Source organism: Scyliorhinus torazame, chromosome 26 (assembly GCF_047496885.1).
Source record: "Scyliorhinus torazame isolate Kashiwa2021f chromosome 26, sScyTor2.1, whole genome shotgun sequence".
Lineage (NCBI taxonomy): Eukaryota > Metazoa > Chordata > Chondrichthyes > Carcharhiniformes > Scyliorhinidae > Scyliorhinus > Scyliorhinus torazame.
Genome location: NC_092732.1, coordinates 42,679,397 through 42,694,818, shown reverse-complemented (window position 1 = coordinate 42,694,818; position 15,422 = coordinate 42,679,397). Strand labels below are relative to the sequence as shown.

Below are 15,422 nucleotides of genomic sequence, written 5' to 3'. Positions count from 1 at the left end.
GTGCAGTCTGTCCTTGCTGCGTGAGTGTAGTTAGCCTGCTCTATCGGGCCCTGTGCAGTCTGTCCTTGCTGCGTGAGTGTAGTTAGTCTGCTCTATCGGGCCCTGTGCAGTCTGTCCCTGCTGCGTGAGTGTAGTTAGTCTGCTCTATCGGGCCCTGTGCAGTCTGTCCTTGCTGCGTGAGTGTAGTTAACCAGCTCTATCGGGCCCTGTGCAGTCTGTCCTTGCTGCGTGAGTGTAGTTAGCCTGCTCTATCTAGCCCTGTGCAGTCTGTCCTTGCTGCGTGAGTGTAGTTAGCCTGCTCTATCGGGCCCTGTGCAGTCTGTCCTTGCTGCGTGAGTGTAGTTAGCCTGCTCTATCGGGCCCTGTGCAGTCTGTCCTTGCTGCGTGAGTGTAGTTAGTCTGCTCTATCGGGCCCTGTGCAGTCTGTCCTTGCTGCGTGAGTGTAGTTAGCCAGCTCTATCGGGCCCTGTGCAGTCTGTCCTTGCTGCGTGAGTGTAGTTAGCCTGCTCTATCTAGCCCTGTGCAGTCTGTCCTTGCTGCGTGAGTGTAGTTAGCCTGCTCTATCGGGCCCTGTGCAGTCTGTCCTTGCTGCGTGAGTGTAGTTAGCCTGCTCTATCGGGCCCTGTGCAGTCTGTCCTTGCTGCGTGAGTGTAGTTAGTCTGCTCTATCGGGCCCTGTGCAGTCTGTCCCTGCTGCGTGAGTGTAGTTAGTCTGCTCTATCTATTCACGCCTGTTTCACATTTATCTGGTCAATCAGTGCAGAAAAAACAAGTTTGAAAGGAATTGAATGTTTACTTACCACACAGAGCCATTAACTGTATTAGAACAGGGCCATCAGGTTCCCTCTTCCTCAGGAGCCCAAAGATACAAAGTAAGAAGTCTCCAATTAAATATGTGGAAGTTGGAGCTTGACGTCCGTCCTGAATTGGGGGCCAAGGCTGTAAAACACCTCCATTTCAGAAACTCTCTCTCAACATTCCTTGTCCAGGGAGATGGACTGATAATGTTGTCATTTATTCCAACAAGACGTGGAGACTTCAGATCTCCCCGCTGGGTGTTTAGTACAGTATATTGACAGGGGTATTTGAACCATGAAATTCCTACAGTGCAGAAGGAGGCCATTTGGCCCATCGAGTCTGCGCCAACCGTCTGAAAGATCACTCAGCTTAGGCCCACTCCCCCGCCCTTTCCCCGTAACTTCATAACCGCAACGTACGTGCGTGGCCAATCCATTTAACCTGCACACCTTTGGACTGTGGGAGGAAACCGGAGCACCCGGAGGAAGGCCACGCACACGGGGAGGATGTGCAGACTCCCTACTGACAGTGCCCTGGTGCTGTGCGGCAGCAGTGCTAACCACTGTGCCACCCTCACATCCACCACATTGGTGACAATAAGCAAGATAAAACACTGGGGTACAGTACTGGTGGGGACGGGTCTGTCACTGTATAACACTGGGGTACAATACTGGTGGGGACGGGTCTGTCACTGTATAACACTGGGGTACAGTACTGGTGGGGATGGGTCTGTCACTGTATAACACTGGGGTACAGTACTGGTGGGGACGGGTCTGTCACTGTATAACACTGGGGTACAGTACTGGTGGGGTCGGGTCTGTCACTGTATAACACTGGGGTACAGTACTGGTGGGGACGGGTGTGTCACTATAACACTGGGGTACAGTACTGGTGGGGATGGGTCTGTCACTGTATAACACTGGGGTACAGTACTGGTGGGGACGGGTCTGTCACTGTATAACACTGGGGTACAGTACTGGTGGGGACGGGTCTGTCACTGTATAACACTGGGGTACAGTACTGGTGGGGACGGGTATGTCACTGTATAACACTGGGGTACAGTACTGTTGGGGACGGGTCTGTCACTGTATAACACGGGTACAGTACTGGTGGGGACGGGTCTGTCACTGTATAACACTGGGGTACAGTACTGGTGGGGATGGGTCTGTCCCTGTATAACACTGGGGTACAGTACTGGTGGGGATGGGTCTGTCCCTGTATAACACTGGGGTACAGTACTGGTGGGGATGGGCCTGTCACTGTATAACACTGGGATACAGTACTGGTGGGGACGGGTCTGACACTGTATAACACTGGGGTACAGTACTGGTGGGGACGGGTCTGTCACTGTATAACACTGGGGTACAGTACTGGTGGGGATGGGTCTGTCCCTGTATAACACTGGGGTACAGTACTGGTGGGGACGGGTCTGTCACTGTATAACACTGGGGTACAGTACTGGTGGGGACGGGTCTGTCACTGTATAACACTGGGGTACAGTACTGGTGGGGACGGGTCTGTTGCTGTATAACACTGGGATACAGTACTGGTGGGGATGGGTCTGTTACTGTATAACACTGGGATACAGTACTGGTGGGGACGGGTCTGTCACTGTATAACACTAGGATACTTGTTGAACCTTTGAGAATACAGTTTGCTAACCCTGGGGAGTTTGTGTCAATATTTGCCTCTGGGACTGGTGTGCGTCAGCTGGTGCAGGAGTTCGCACCCTCGGATGTTGAGGTGTGTGAACAGTTGCACGTTCCCTCACTCACTTTCTTACTCGCTATCCCCAAACCAATGTGCTGAGCGTCCCTCCCCTCCTGAATTCCTAGAGCTGTGTGTGTCTGTGGCCCCCGAAGGTTTTGTGTCGAGCCTACACCGAAGTGTGGGAGCTTTGATTTATTTTCTCAGACAGACTGTGCCACAGTGCTGCTCTCTTGAGCGGGGATCTTATTGAAACTTACAGGATACTTCTCAGACGTAGCTGCATTTATTTTGGACTGTACTGGATTTCCTGGCCTTTCTCGCAATCTCCTGACTTTCAGTTTCTCCGCCCTGTGGTCCACATTCACAAGCTGTCCCCGCCTTGACTCCGCCTTGCCCACTGCCTCTGACTCACTGCTCGGTATTCTGAGGCTGCAGCTTCTGGGGAGTACGGTTGTTGGTAAGTCTGTACGCTGGCACTGGCAATACCTGCCCAGTTGGGTTGGCTGTTGCTGGGCGAAAGAGCCGCCTGTATTGGATGAAGAAATCCTGTCGGGCTGGAGAATGTTGGGTGTGACTGCCCTTCCTTCTGCGTCAGAGCAACAAGCAATACGTTCCCCTCCTGCTTGGGCAAGAGCTTGAACCATGACTAATTCTTCCACCAGCACCTCCTCACTGAGAGTGCCGACTGAGACACGGTCTTGCTCCTGGATGGAGGTGTGTGTGTGAAGCCTGGTCTGGGGTGGGAGACTCTGGTCTCGTCCTGCTGAATGTCCTCTCGCTTTCTCCTCCCTCTCTCTGCTGATTCACACACAAACTCTCTCCCTCCCTCTTTGAGACCAGGAAGAGGGCAGCCATGATCTGATTGAAAGACAGAGCAAGTACAAAGGGCTGAATTGGCTACTTCTACTCCTTGTTCCTATGTTCTCTCTGTCTGTCCCCAAGACCGTAAGACAGAGGAGCAGAATTAGACCACTCGGCCCATCAAGTCTGCTCCGCCATTCAATCCTGGCCGATATTTTTCTCATCCCCATTCTCCTGCCTTCTCCCCATAACCCCTGATCCCCTTATTAATCAAGAACCTATCTATCTCGGTCTTAAAGACACTCAGTGATTTGGCCTCCACAGCCTTCTGCGGCAAAGAGTTCCACAGATTCACCACCCTCTGGCTGTTGAGTTTAGAAGGATGAGAGGGTATCTTTTTTTAAATAAATTTAGAGTAGCCGATTCATTTTTTTCCATTTAAGGGGCAATTTAGTGTGGCCAATGCACCTACCCTGCACATCTTTGGGCAAACGCGGGGATAATGTGCAAACTCCACATGGACAGTGACCCAGAGCCGGGATCGAACTTGGGACCTCAGCACCCACTGCGCCACCTTGCCGCCCTTTTGAGAGGGGATCTTATTGAAACTTACAGGATACTGCGAGGCCTGGATAGAGTGGACGTGGAGAGGATGTTTCCACTTGTAGGAGAGACTAGAAGCAGAGGACACCATCTCAGACTGAAGGGACGATCTTTAAAACAGAGATGAGGAGGAATTTCTTCAGCCAGAGGGTGGTGAATCTGTGGAACTCTTTGCCGCAGAAGGCTGTGGAGGCCAAATCACTGAGTGTCTTTGAGACAGAGATAGATAGGCTCTTGATTAATAAGGGATCAGGGGTTATGGGGAGAAGGCAGGAGAATGGGGATGAGAAAATATCAGCCATGATTGAATGGCGGAGCAGACTCGATGGGCCGAGTGGCCTAATTCTGCTCCTATGTCTTATGGCTGAAGAAATTCCTCCCCATCTCTGTTTTAAAGGATCGTCCCTTTAGTCTGAAATGGTGTCCTCTGCTTCTAGTTTCTCCTACAAGTGGAAACATCCTCTCCGCGTCCACTCTATCCAGGCCTCGCAGTATCCTGTAAGTTTCAATAAGATCCCCCCTCATCCTTCTAACGTCCATGGAGTACAAAATCCAGAGTCCTCAACCGCACCTCGTATGTTAAGCTCTTCATTCCAGGGATCGTTCTTGTGAACCTCCTACAGACCCAGAGCTCCCTGCTTACTCTAGCTCAGTAACTCTAGTATCTGCAACCTCTATTCGATGTGTCTGTCCAACTAATTCTGAAGAGTAAATGAAGTAGAGAGAAGAGTGTCAGCCTCTCGGTACCCTCCCCTGACTCAGAGTGTGAATGTCACCATCTTGTCAGTCGTGGTTTAAGGAGCCGAGGATATTTTTCACCGACTGCACAGATTGCCTGGGCGACCAGGCCAGTGGGAAACAGAAATGTGATGTATTTCCTTCAACAGCATTCGCAACTCCCCTCTCGACAAGTGCACCGTTGCACATTCCAGCACGTCTGTGTGAGTGACACGGAGATATTTTCCGATGGTATGTAACTCCACAAAAGACCTGTGTATCTCGGAGCAGATCAGAGACTGTACATCTGGTTATCTGAACACGTTATACACGCTCCGCTCCCCCCCGCAACCTTCCACCCAAAACGTCCTTGCAGGCAGTTGGTGCAATGTCTCCTTCTTACACTGCCGCGTACAGACCGGAGAGGGCCGTTCATCCCCTTGAATCTATTCTATCATTTAATGAGGACATGGCAGATCTCTTTCCTGATTCCATGTTACTGCCGTTGCCCCATATGCATTCATTTCCTCTGGTTAACAACGGTCGATCAATCTTGGATTCAAAATTTGCATTTTACATTTGATCGCTTGCCTTTATCAATCGAGGCAGAGATTGCAAAAGCAGGGAGGTCCTGTTGGAGTTGTATAGAACTTTGGTGAGGCCACAGCTGGAGCACTGTGTGCAGTTCTGGTCGCCACATTATAGGAAGGATGGGATTGCACTGGAAGGGGGGCAGAGGAGATGTTGCCTGGGACGGAACGTTTAAGTTATGAAGAGAGGTTGGATGGGCTTGGGCTGTTTTCTCTGGAGCAGAGAAGACCGAGGGGGCGACCTGATCGAGGTGGACAAGATTATGAGGGGCCTGGACAGGGTGGAGAGGGAGCAGCTGTTCCCCTGAGTTGGAGGGTCAGTCACGAGGGGGAGAGAAGGTCAAGGTGAGGGGTGGGAGGTTTAGGGAGGGAATTGAGGAAAACCTTTTTACCCAGACGGTGGTGAGGGTCTGGAACGTGCCGCCTGGGAGGGTGGGAGAGGCGGGTCTGGAACGCCCTGCCTGGGAGGGTGGGAGAGGCGGGTCTGGAACGCGCTGCCTGGGAGGGTGGGAGAGGCGGGTCTGGAACGCGCTGCCTGGGAGGGTGGGAGAGGCGGGTCTGGAACGCGCTGCCTGGGAGGGTGGGAGAGGCGGGTCTGGAACGCGCTGCCTGGGAGGGGGGGGGGAGAGGCGGGTCTGGAACGCGCTGCCTGGGAGGGTGGGAGAGGCGGGTCTGGAACGCGCTGCCTGGGAGGGTGGGAGAGGCGGGTCTGGAACGCGCTGCCTGGGAGGGTGGGAGAGGCGGGTCTGGAACGCGCTGCCTGGGAGGGGGGGGAGAGGCGGGTCTGGAACGCGCTGCCTGGGAGGGGGGAGAGAGGCGGGTCTGGAACGCGCTGCCTGGGAGGGTGGGAGAGGCGGGTCTGGAACGCGCTGCCTGGGAGGGGGGGGGAGAGGCGGGTCTGGAACGCGCTGCCTGGGAGGGTGGGAGAGGCGGGTCTGGGACGCGCTGCCTGGGAGGGTGGGAGAGGCGGGTCTGGAACGCGCTGCCTGGGAGGGTGGGAGAGGCGGGTCTGGAACGCGCTGCCTGGGAGGGGGGGGGAGAGGCGGGTCTGGAACGCGCTGCCTGGGAGGGTGGGAGAGGCGGGTCTGGAACGCGCTGCCTGGGAGGGGGGGGGGGGAGAGGCGGGTCTGGAACGCGCTGCCTGGGAGGGGGGGGGAGAGGCGGGTGCCTCACATCCTTTACAAAGCACCTGGGCGAGCACTTGGCAACGTCTTCACATTCAAGGTCAGGTGCTGGCCAATGGGATTAGGCCGGCAGGTCGGGTGTTTCTCGCGTGTCGGTGCCGACTCGAGGGGCCTCTTCTGCGCTCGGTTTTCTGTGAACAAGCTTCATTTTCCGTTTGTAGGGGGAGAGTTCCAAACTTCTACCAGCCTTTGTGTGAAGATGTGTTTTCCCTTTTCACTCCTGAAGCACCTGCCCCTCATGGTCACATCCGTTCGCCTTGTCCTAGACACACCAAACAGCAGAAATATCTCGGCCTTATCTGTAAGAACTCCCATCAAATCACCCTTTAATCTTAATCATGGAATCCCCACCGTGCAGAAGGAGGCCATTGAGTCTGCACCGACCGTTTGTGTCCACCGGGCCCTATCCCCATAACTCTATAGCCTAACCTGCACATCCCAAATCCACCTAACCCTCAAATCTTTGGACTGTGGGAGGAAAGCTGAGCCCCCAGAGGAAACCTGGGGGATGGCAAGCGGCACAGTGGTTAGCACTGCTGCATCACAGCGCCAGGGACTCGACGGCACAGTGGTTGGCACTGCTGCCTCACGGCGCCAGAGACCCGGGCGGCACGGTAGCACAATGATTAGCACTGCTGTCTCACAGCTCCAGGGGCCCGGGTTCACTTCTGGCCTCGGGTCACTGTGCGGAGTCTGCACGCTCTCCCCGAGTCTGCGTGTCTCCCCTCCGGGTGCTCCGGTTTCCTCCCGCAGTCCAACGATGGGCAGGTTAGGTGGACTGGCCGTGCTAAATTTGTCCCCCAGCGTCCAAAACAATTAGGTGAGGTTATGGGGAAAGGGCAGGGGAGTGGGCGCTGGTGGGGGGCTCCTTCGGAGGATGGGTGCAGACTCGATGAGCCGAATGGTCTCCTTCGGCACTGCAGGGATTCTGCGATTCTAACGGGCTGCCTTCCTCGCAATAGGAGCAGGTTGCACTGTGCTGCAGTCCATGGTTGAATATGCTGCCAATATTTACTGTTCCTGCTGCCGCAAGCTTTTGACTGAACAGGAATGGGTGTCCAGACGGGAGGAGGAGGCTGGGCTATATCTGTATCTACTGTCTGCTCTTTGGTGTTGTGGAGATATGTGAGGAACATTAAATACTTAATGAGCAACACAAGACGGAGATCGACGGAAAGCTACTCTGGTAATGAAGGCACTCTGGGCAGGGAGGAAAGACGGCACTGAAGCAGACACCAATTGAAATATCTAGCCCCCGAATGACGCTGGCACTTGTGTTACGCACTCAGGAGAGTGGTCCGCTGGCTGGTCCTGCTGGTGAAGCCGGATGTGTGTGCGCGTACATGGACATGGGCGTATCTGTGTGGGGGGGGGGGGGAGGGGGTGCACATGGGCATGGGCGTATCTGTGTGGGTGGGGGGGGGTGCACATGGGCATGGGTGTATCTGTGTGGGTGGGGGGGGGTGCACATGGACATGGGCGTATCTGTGGGGGGGTGCACATGGACATGGGCGTATCTGTGTAGGTGGGGGGGGATGCACATGGGCATGGGTGTATCTGTGTGGGTGGGGGGGGTGCACATGGACATGGGCGTATCTGTGTGGGTGGGGGGGTGCACATGGGCATGGGCGTATCTGTGGGGGGGGTGCACATGGGCATGGGCGTATCTGTGTGGGGGGTGCACATGGGCATGGGCGTATCTGTGTAGGTGGGGGGGTGCACATGGGCATGGGTGTATCTGTGTGGGTGGGGGGGGTGCACATGGACATGGGTGTATCTGTGGGGGGGGTGCACATGGACATGGGTGTATCTGTGGGGGGGGTGCACATGGACATGGGTGTATCTGTGGGGGGGGTGCACATGGACATGGGTGTATCTGTAGGGGGAGGGGGTGCACATGGACATGGGTGTATCTGCAGGGGGAGGGGGTGCACATGGACATGGGTGTATCTGTGGGGGGGGGGTGCACATGGACATGGGTGTATCTGTGTGGGTGGGGGGGGGGTGCACATGGACATGGGCGTATCTGTAGGGGGAGGGGGTGCACATGGACATGGGTGTATCTGTAGGGGGGCGGGTGCACATGGACATGGGTGTATCATTAGGGGGGGGGTGCACATGGACATGGGTGTATCTGTAGGGGGGGTGCACATGGACATGGGTGTATCTGTGTGGGTGGGGGGGGTGCACATGGACATGGGCGTATCTGTGTGGGTGGGGGGGGTGCACATGCGCATGGGCGTATCTGTGGGGGGGTGCACATGGGCATGGGCGTATCAGTGTAGGTGGGGGGGGTGCACATGGGCATGGGTGTATCTGTGTGGGTGGGGGGGGTGCACATGGACATGGGTGTATCTGTGGGGGGGTGCACATGGACATGGGTGTATCTGTGGGGGGGGTGCACATGGACATGGGTGTATCTGTGGGGGGGGGTGCACATGGACATGGGTGTATCTGTGGGGGGGGGTGCACATGGACATGGGTGTATCTGTGGGGGGGGGTGCACATGGACATGGGTGTATCTGTAGGGGGGGTGCACATGGACATGGGTGTATCTGTGGGGGGGTGCACATGGACATGGGTGTATCTGTGGGGGGGTGCACATGGACATGGGTGTATCTGTAGGGGGGGTGCACATGGACATGGGTGTATCTGTGGGGGGGTGCACATGGACATGGGTGTATCTGTAGGGGGAGGGTGCACATGGACATGGGTGTATCTGTGGGGGGGGGTGCACATGGGCATGGGCGTATCTGTGTGGGTGGGGGGGTGCACATGCGCATGGGCGTATCTGTGTGGGTGGGGGGGGGTGCACATGCGCATGGGCGTATCTGTGGGGGGGTGCACATGGGCATGGGCGTATCTGTGTAGGTGGGGGGGGGTGCACATCGGCATGGGTGTATCTGTGTGGGTGGGGGGGTGCACATGGACATGGGTGTATCTGTGGGGGGGGTGCACATGGACATGGGTGTATCTGTGGGGGGGGTGCACATGGACATGGGTGTATCTGTGGGAGGGGGGTGCACATGGTCATGGGTGTATCTGTAGGGGGGGGTGCACATGGACATGGGTGTATCTGTGGGGGGGGGGTGCACATGGACATGGGCGTATCTGCATCAATCCTTGAAGATGACAGGATGTTTAATAAAGGATTGAGTGTCCTGGGCTTTATCAATAGGGACCTAGAGTACAAAGGCAAGGAAGGTTATATTATACCTGTTGTCCTGGTCAGTAAATGTACGTCATGTTAAGAACATACTTTGGTCCATCATTTTTTGGAAAATTGGGCACAAATATCCTGTTAAGATGGCTGTCAAATGGGCAGCACGGTGGCACAGTGATTAGCACACCTGCCTCACGGCACCGAGGTCCCAGGTTCGATCCCGGCTCTGGGTCACTGTCCGTGTGGAGTTTGCACATTCTCCCCGTGTCTGCGTGGGTTTCGCCCCCACAACCCAAAGACGTGCAGGGTAGGTGGATTGGCCGCGCTAAATTGCCCCTTCATTGGAAAAAAAAGAATTGGGTACTCCAAACTTTTTTTAAAAAGATGGCTGCCATAAATCACGTGACGTATGGCATTTGGACTGCAGACAGTATCCTTATCCTTAAATAAGGATATCGGTGATAGTATCTTTTAACCACCTGTGGAATTTATACATCTGATTGTTTAGGAATGGGCCAGCACATAAGGCAAATGGAGTTTCCAGACTTCCTGTCCATATGTTTGATACTGGGCAAACCAGAATGTTGAACCTGAATGGTCACTGCCAACTTGGATTACAATAACCTCCTTTACCCAAACTAGGCTGGATGGGACTCCGAGGTGTTCGGCATGCAATGAAGGATTTCCAGGACTTCACCCTTTCGATCACACGACCCAGCAGATTATCGTTGCCATCAGTCATCAGCCAATTCGAGAACCAGAATCGGAAACCAGCTGCAAAGTGATCAAGCAGCCGAAGTACTTAACCAGTGTCAGACTTCACCTGAGAAGCAGGGGGCGGCACAATGGTTAGCACTGCTGCCTCACCGCGGCAGGGACCTGGCTACGATTCCGGCCTCGGGTGACTGTCTGTGTGGAGTTTACACTTTCTCCCTGTGCCTGCGTGGGTTTCCTCCGGGTGCTCCGGTTTCCCCCCTCAGTCCAAAGATTTGTGAGTTAGGTGCATTGACCTTGCTAAATTGCCCCTTTGAGTCCACGGATATGCGTGCTTGGTTACGGGCATAGGGTGGGCTGGAAGAAGAGCATGGACATAGATAGAGTGACCTTTTTGAAGGTCTGGAGCAGACTCAATGGGCCGAATGGCCTCCTTCTGCACTGCTGGGTTCCTATGATTCTTTCTAATGATTCTATGATCTTCTGAACCAACCTCTTAGATATTCGACTACCAGAAACCTCACACCCTGCTGTAAAACCTTCCCTTTACAATAACCAAAACCATTCGTGATACAAACCTGCCATGTGGCAGCCAGGAAAAAGTGCGAATAAATTACCTTCTTTATCTTTAAACTCACAAAAGCTTACTTCTGAATTATACAATATGAATACATATTCCAAGGGCACGAAAAGACACTCCTATGTGCAACAAAACAAACTGATTATGGACAGGAAGAGAGTAGTTCTATTCTGTCCCTGACACTATAAAACACTGGATCTGTCTCAGCTCGAGTATTGCGTCTAGTTCCGGGTGCCTGCTGTGACTCCGGGGCACAACTGAATTAACCAATAATTCTTACACAAATGCCTGAAGTCGGGGTGGCGCAGTGGTTGGCACTGCTGCCTCATGGCGGTGAAGACCTGGGCTCGGGGGGGTGTGGGGGGGGGGGGGGGGGGGGGGGGGGGGTGGTTGGCGTTGCCGAACTTGCCTCGTTATTATTGGGCGGCGAATGTGGACAAGTGCGTGGGAAGTAGAAGGGGTAGAGTGGGTTAGGATGGAGGAGGAATCTTGTAAGGGGTCTAGTTTGAGGGCGATGGTGACGGCAGCGTTGCCAATGGCTCCGAGTAGGTATTCGGGGAGCCCAGTGGTGCAGTCCCCGGTGAAGATATGGAATCAGTTGAGGAGGCATTTTGAGGTGGAAGGGATGTCGGTGCTAACGCGCTGTGCTTGAATCATGAACTGGGGGTGGTGGATAGTATATACAGGAGGTGGAGGGAAGCGGGGTTGGTCAGGGTGAGGGATCTGTATTTGGAGGAAGGGTTCGCCAGTCTGGAGGAGCTAAGGGAGAGGGTAGAGCTACCGAGGCGGAGTGAGTTCAGGTATCTGCAGGTTAGGGTCTTTGTGCGAAAGTTCTGGTGGGGGTTCCCTAGGTTGCCGGGATACACCCTGCTCGAGCGACTGCTGCTTCCGGATGTGGAAGGGGAGGGAAGAATTGAGGATATATACAAGTGGCTGGGGAAACAGGGAGGCGAGCGGGTGGTGAAGATCAAGGAGAAATGGGAAGCGCAGTTGGGAATGGAGATCAATTGGGGAGTATGGAGTGAGGCACTGCAAAGGGTAAACGGGACCTCCTCTTGTGCAAGGATGAGCCTGATACAGTTTAAGGAGGTGCACAGGGTGTATATGACTCGGGCGAGAATGAGTGGGTTCTTTCAGGGGGTAGCAGATGAGTGTGAGAGGTGGGGGCGGGGGCCAGCGGATCGCGCGCACATGTTTTGGCGTTACGAAGAATTGGGAAGATTCCGGGCGGGAGTGTTTGCGGTCTTAGCCAGGTTAGTGGAGGAGGGAGTGGACCCGGACCCTTTGGTGGCGATATTTGGGGTTTCAGAGAAGCCGGAGCTCATGGAGAGGAGGAAGGCCGATGTCGTGGCCTTCTCCTCTCTGATTGCACGGCAGAGAATTTTACTGGAGTGGCGGTCGGCATCGCCACCGGGGGTAGCGGCTTGGTTGGGTGACCTGTATGACTTCCTGCAATTGGAGAAGATAAAGTATGAGTTAAGGGGCTCATCAGAGGGGTTTGAGGAAAGGTGGGGGATGTTTGTGACCGTGATTGAGGGGGTGATAAAGGGGGGAAATTTGTACAGACTGTATCGTTGATTGTTGGGAAGTATGTTTCCCGGGGTATTTGAGGTTCATAAGGAGGAGGTGTTAACAATTCTGGAAAGTGTGAAAATAGATCAGTCCCCTGGGCCGGATGGGATTTATCCTAGGATTCTCTGGGAAGCTAGGGAGGAGATTGCTGAGCCTTTGGCTTTGATCTTTAAGTCATCTTTGTCTACAGGAATAGTGCCAGAAGACTGGAGGATAGCAAATGTTGTCCCCATGTTCAAGAAGGGAAGCAGAGACAACCCCGGTAACTATAGACCAGTGAGCCTTACTTCTGTTGTGGGCAAAGTCTTGGAAAGGTTTACAAGAGATAGGATGTATAATCATCTGGAAAGGAATAATTTGATTAGAGATAGTCAACACGGTTTTGCGAAGGGTAGGTCGTGCCTCACAAACCTTATTGAGTTCTTTGAGAAGGTGACCAAACAGGTGGATGAGGGTAAAGCAGTTGATGTGGTGTATATGGATTTCAGTAAAGCGTTTGATAAGGTTCCCCACAGTAGGCTATTGCAGAAAATACAGAGGCATGGGATTCAGTGAGATTTAGCAGTTTGGATCAGAAATTGGCTCGCTGGAAGAAGACAAAGGGTGGTGGTTGATGGGAAGTGTTCAGACTGGAGTCCAGTTACTAGTGGTGTACCACAAGGATCTGATTTGGGGCCACTGCTGTTTGTCATTTTTATAAATGACCTGGAGGAGGGTGTAGAAGGATGGGTGAGTAAATTTGCAGATGACACTAAAGTCGGTGGAATTGTGGACAGTGCGGAATGATGTTGCAGAGGGACATAGATAAGCTGCAACACTGGGCTGGGAGGTGGCAAATGGAGTTTAATGCAGAAAAGTGTGAGGGGATTCATTTTGGAAGGAATAACAGGAAGACAGAGTACTGGGCTAATGGTAAGATTCTTGGCAGTGTGGATGAGCAGAGAGATCTCGGTGTCCATGTACATAGATCCCTGAAAGATGCCACCCAGGTTGAGAGGGTTGTTAAGAAGGCGTACGGTGTGTTAGCTTTTATTGGTAGAGGGATTGGGTTTCGGAGCCATGAGGTCTGTTGCAGCTGTACAAAACTGGTGCGGCCGCATTTGGAGTATTGCGTGCAATTCTGGTCGCCGCATTATAGGAAGGATGTGGAAGCTTTGGAATGGGTGCAGAGGAGATTTACCAGAATGTTGCCTGGTATGGAGGGAAGATGAGGAAAGGCTGAAGGACTTGAGGCTTTTTTCGTTAGAGAAAAGGTTAAGAGGTGACTTAATTGAGGCATACACGATGATCAGAGGATTGGATAGGGTGGACAGTGAGAGCCTTCTCCCGCAGATGGTGATGTCTAGCACGAGGGGACATAGCTTTAAATTGAGGGGAGATAGATATAGGACAGATGTCAGAGGTAGGTTCTTTACTCAGAGAGTAGTAAGGGCGTGGAATGCCCTGCCTGCAACAGTAGTGGACTCGCCAACACGAAGGGCATTCAAATGGTCATTGGATAGACATATGGACGATAAGGGAATAGTGTAGATGGGCTTTAGAGTGGTTTCACAGGTCGGCGCAACATCGAGGGCCGAAGGGCCTGTACTGCGCTGTAATGTTCTATGTTTGTTTGCTGTAACCTGTTTTGCTACATGTTTGTAATAAAATACATTTTTTTAAAAAAAGAAGACCCGGGTTCGATCCCGGCTCTGGGTCACTGTCCGTGTGGAGTTTGCACATTCTTCCCGTGTCTGCGTGGGTTTCACCCCCACAACCCAAAGATGTGCAGAGTAGGTGGCTTGGCCACGCTAAATCTTTGCTTCAAGTGGTTGTTCTTCCCTCACCGCACACTGGTCGATCAAAGCCTCTGGTTTACAGCTGGCAATGGTCTTGGCCGAGTAATCCATTCAGGCTTGAAATTCCAGGACCGACAGCAGACCTTCGGGAGAGTCACTTCAGTTCTTCTCAAACTGGGCCTTCAGCTCGAGCTTCACCTTCAGGCCTGGATCGTGCTGCAGGTATTCCACCTCAAAACCTCCCTTTCAGCCTGTGGCTTGACTTCAAGCCTCTGCAGTCTCCAGAGGATGGTGCTCGCAGAATTGCTGGACTGGGAGTCAGCCCTCCCAGTGGCCTTGTGGACAGAGTTCGTTAGACTCCCATCATCCAGGCTGCAGAATCCAGTGACTCTGAAAACATTCCAGTGGAATCGGGTCCACTCACTGCCTGTTACCGGGCAGAGCACAGCCCTTCGAGCCAATTCATGGGACTCCCTCCAAATCAATCAAACCGTGTCGTCTCTCACGTTGGCCAGTTTTTAATCGCCAGTCTAAAACAGCACAGCCTTCCGGATCCTTCTGTTTGAATTAAAGGCTCAGGCTGCCTTAAAGATTAATAATCCACGGCAAAAGTAAAGCTAAGGGAAATAAGACCATAAGACATAGGAGCAGAATTAGGCCACTCGGCCCATCGAGTCTGCTCCGCCATTCATTATGGCTGATAATTTTCTCATCCCCATTCTCCTGCCTTCTCCCTATAACCCCCGATCCTCTTATTGATCAAGAACCTATCCATCTCTGTTTTTAAAGGCACTCGGTGATTTGGCCTCCACAGCCTTCTGCGGCAAAGAGTTCCACAGATTCACCACCCTCTGGCTGAAGAAATTCCTCCCAATCTCTGTTTTAAAGGATCGTCCCTTTAGTCTGAGATTGTGTCCTCTGCTTCTAGTTTCTCCTACAAGTGGAAACATCCTCTCCACGTCCACTCTATGCAGGCCTCGCAGTATCCTGTAAGTTTCAATAAGATCCCAACGAGTGCAGACCCAGAGTCCTCAACTGTTCCTCATACGACAAGCTCTTCATTCCAGGGATCGTTCTTGTGAACCTCCTCTGGACCCTTTCCAAGGCCCCAGCACATCCTTCCGCAGATACAGGGCCCAGAACCGCTCACAGTGGCGTCTGACCAGAGCCTTATACAGCCTCAGAAGTACATCCCCGCTCTTGTATTCTTGCC

At 53.4% G+C, this 15,422-nt stretch overlaps 1 protein-coding gene across 1 annotated transcript in view; it reads left to right on the top strand.

Annotated features, from left to right (window-relative positions):
- The window catches only part of LOC140403014 (OTU domain-containing protein 7B-like), a 185,927-nt gene that overhangs the window by 63,818 nt on the left and 106,687 nt on the right, over positions 1–15,422 (top strand). Inside the window, 1 exon segment of the mRNA XM_072490668.1 lies at positions 10,208–10,413. The gene's annotated coding sequence lies outside the window, so the exon portion shown is untranslated.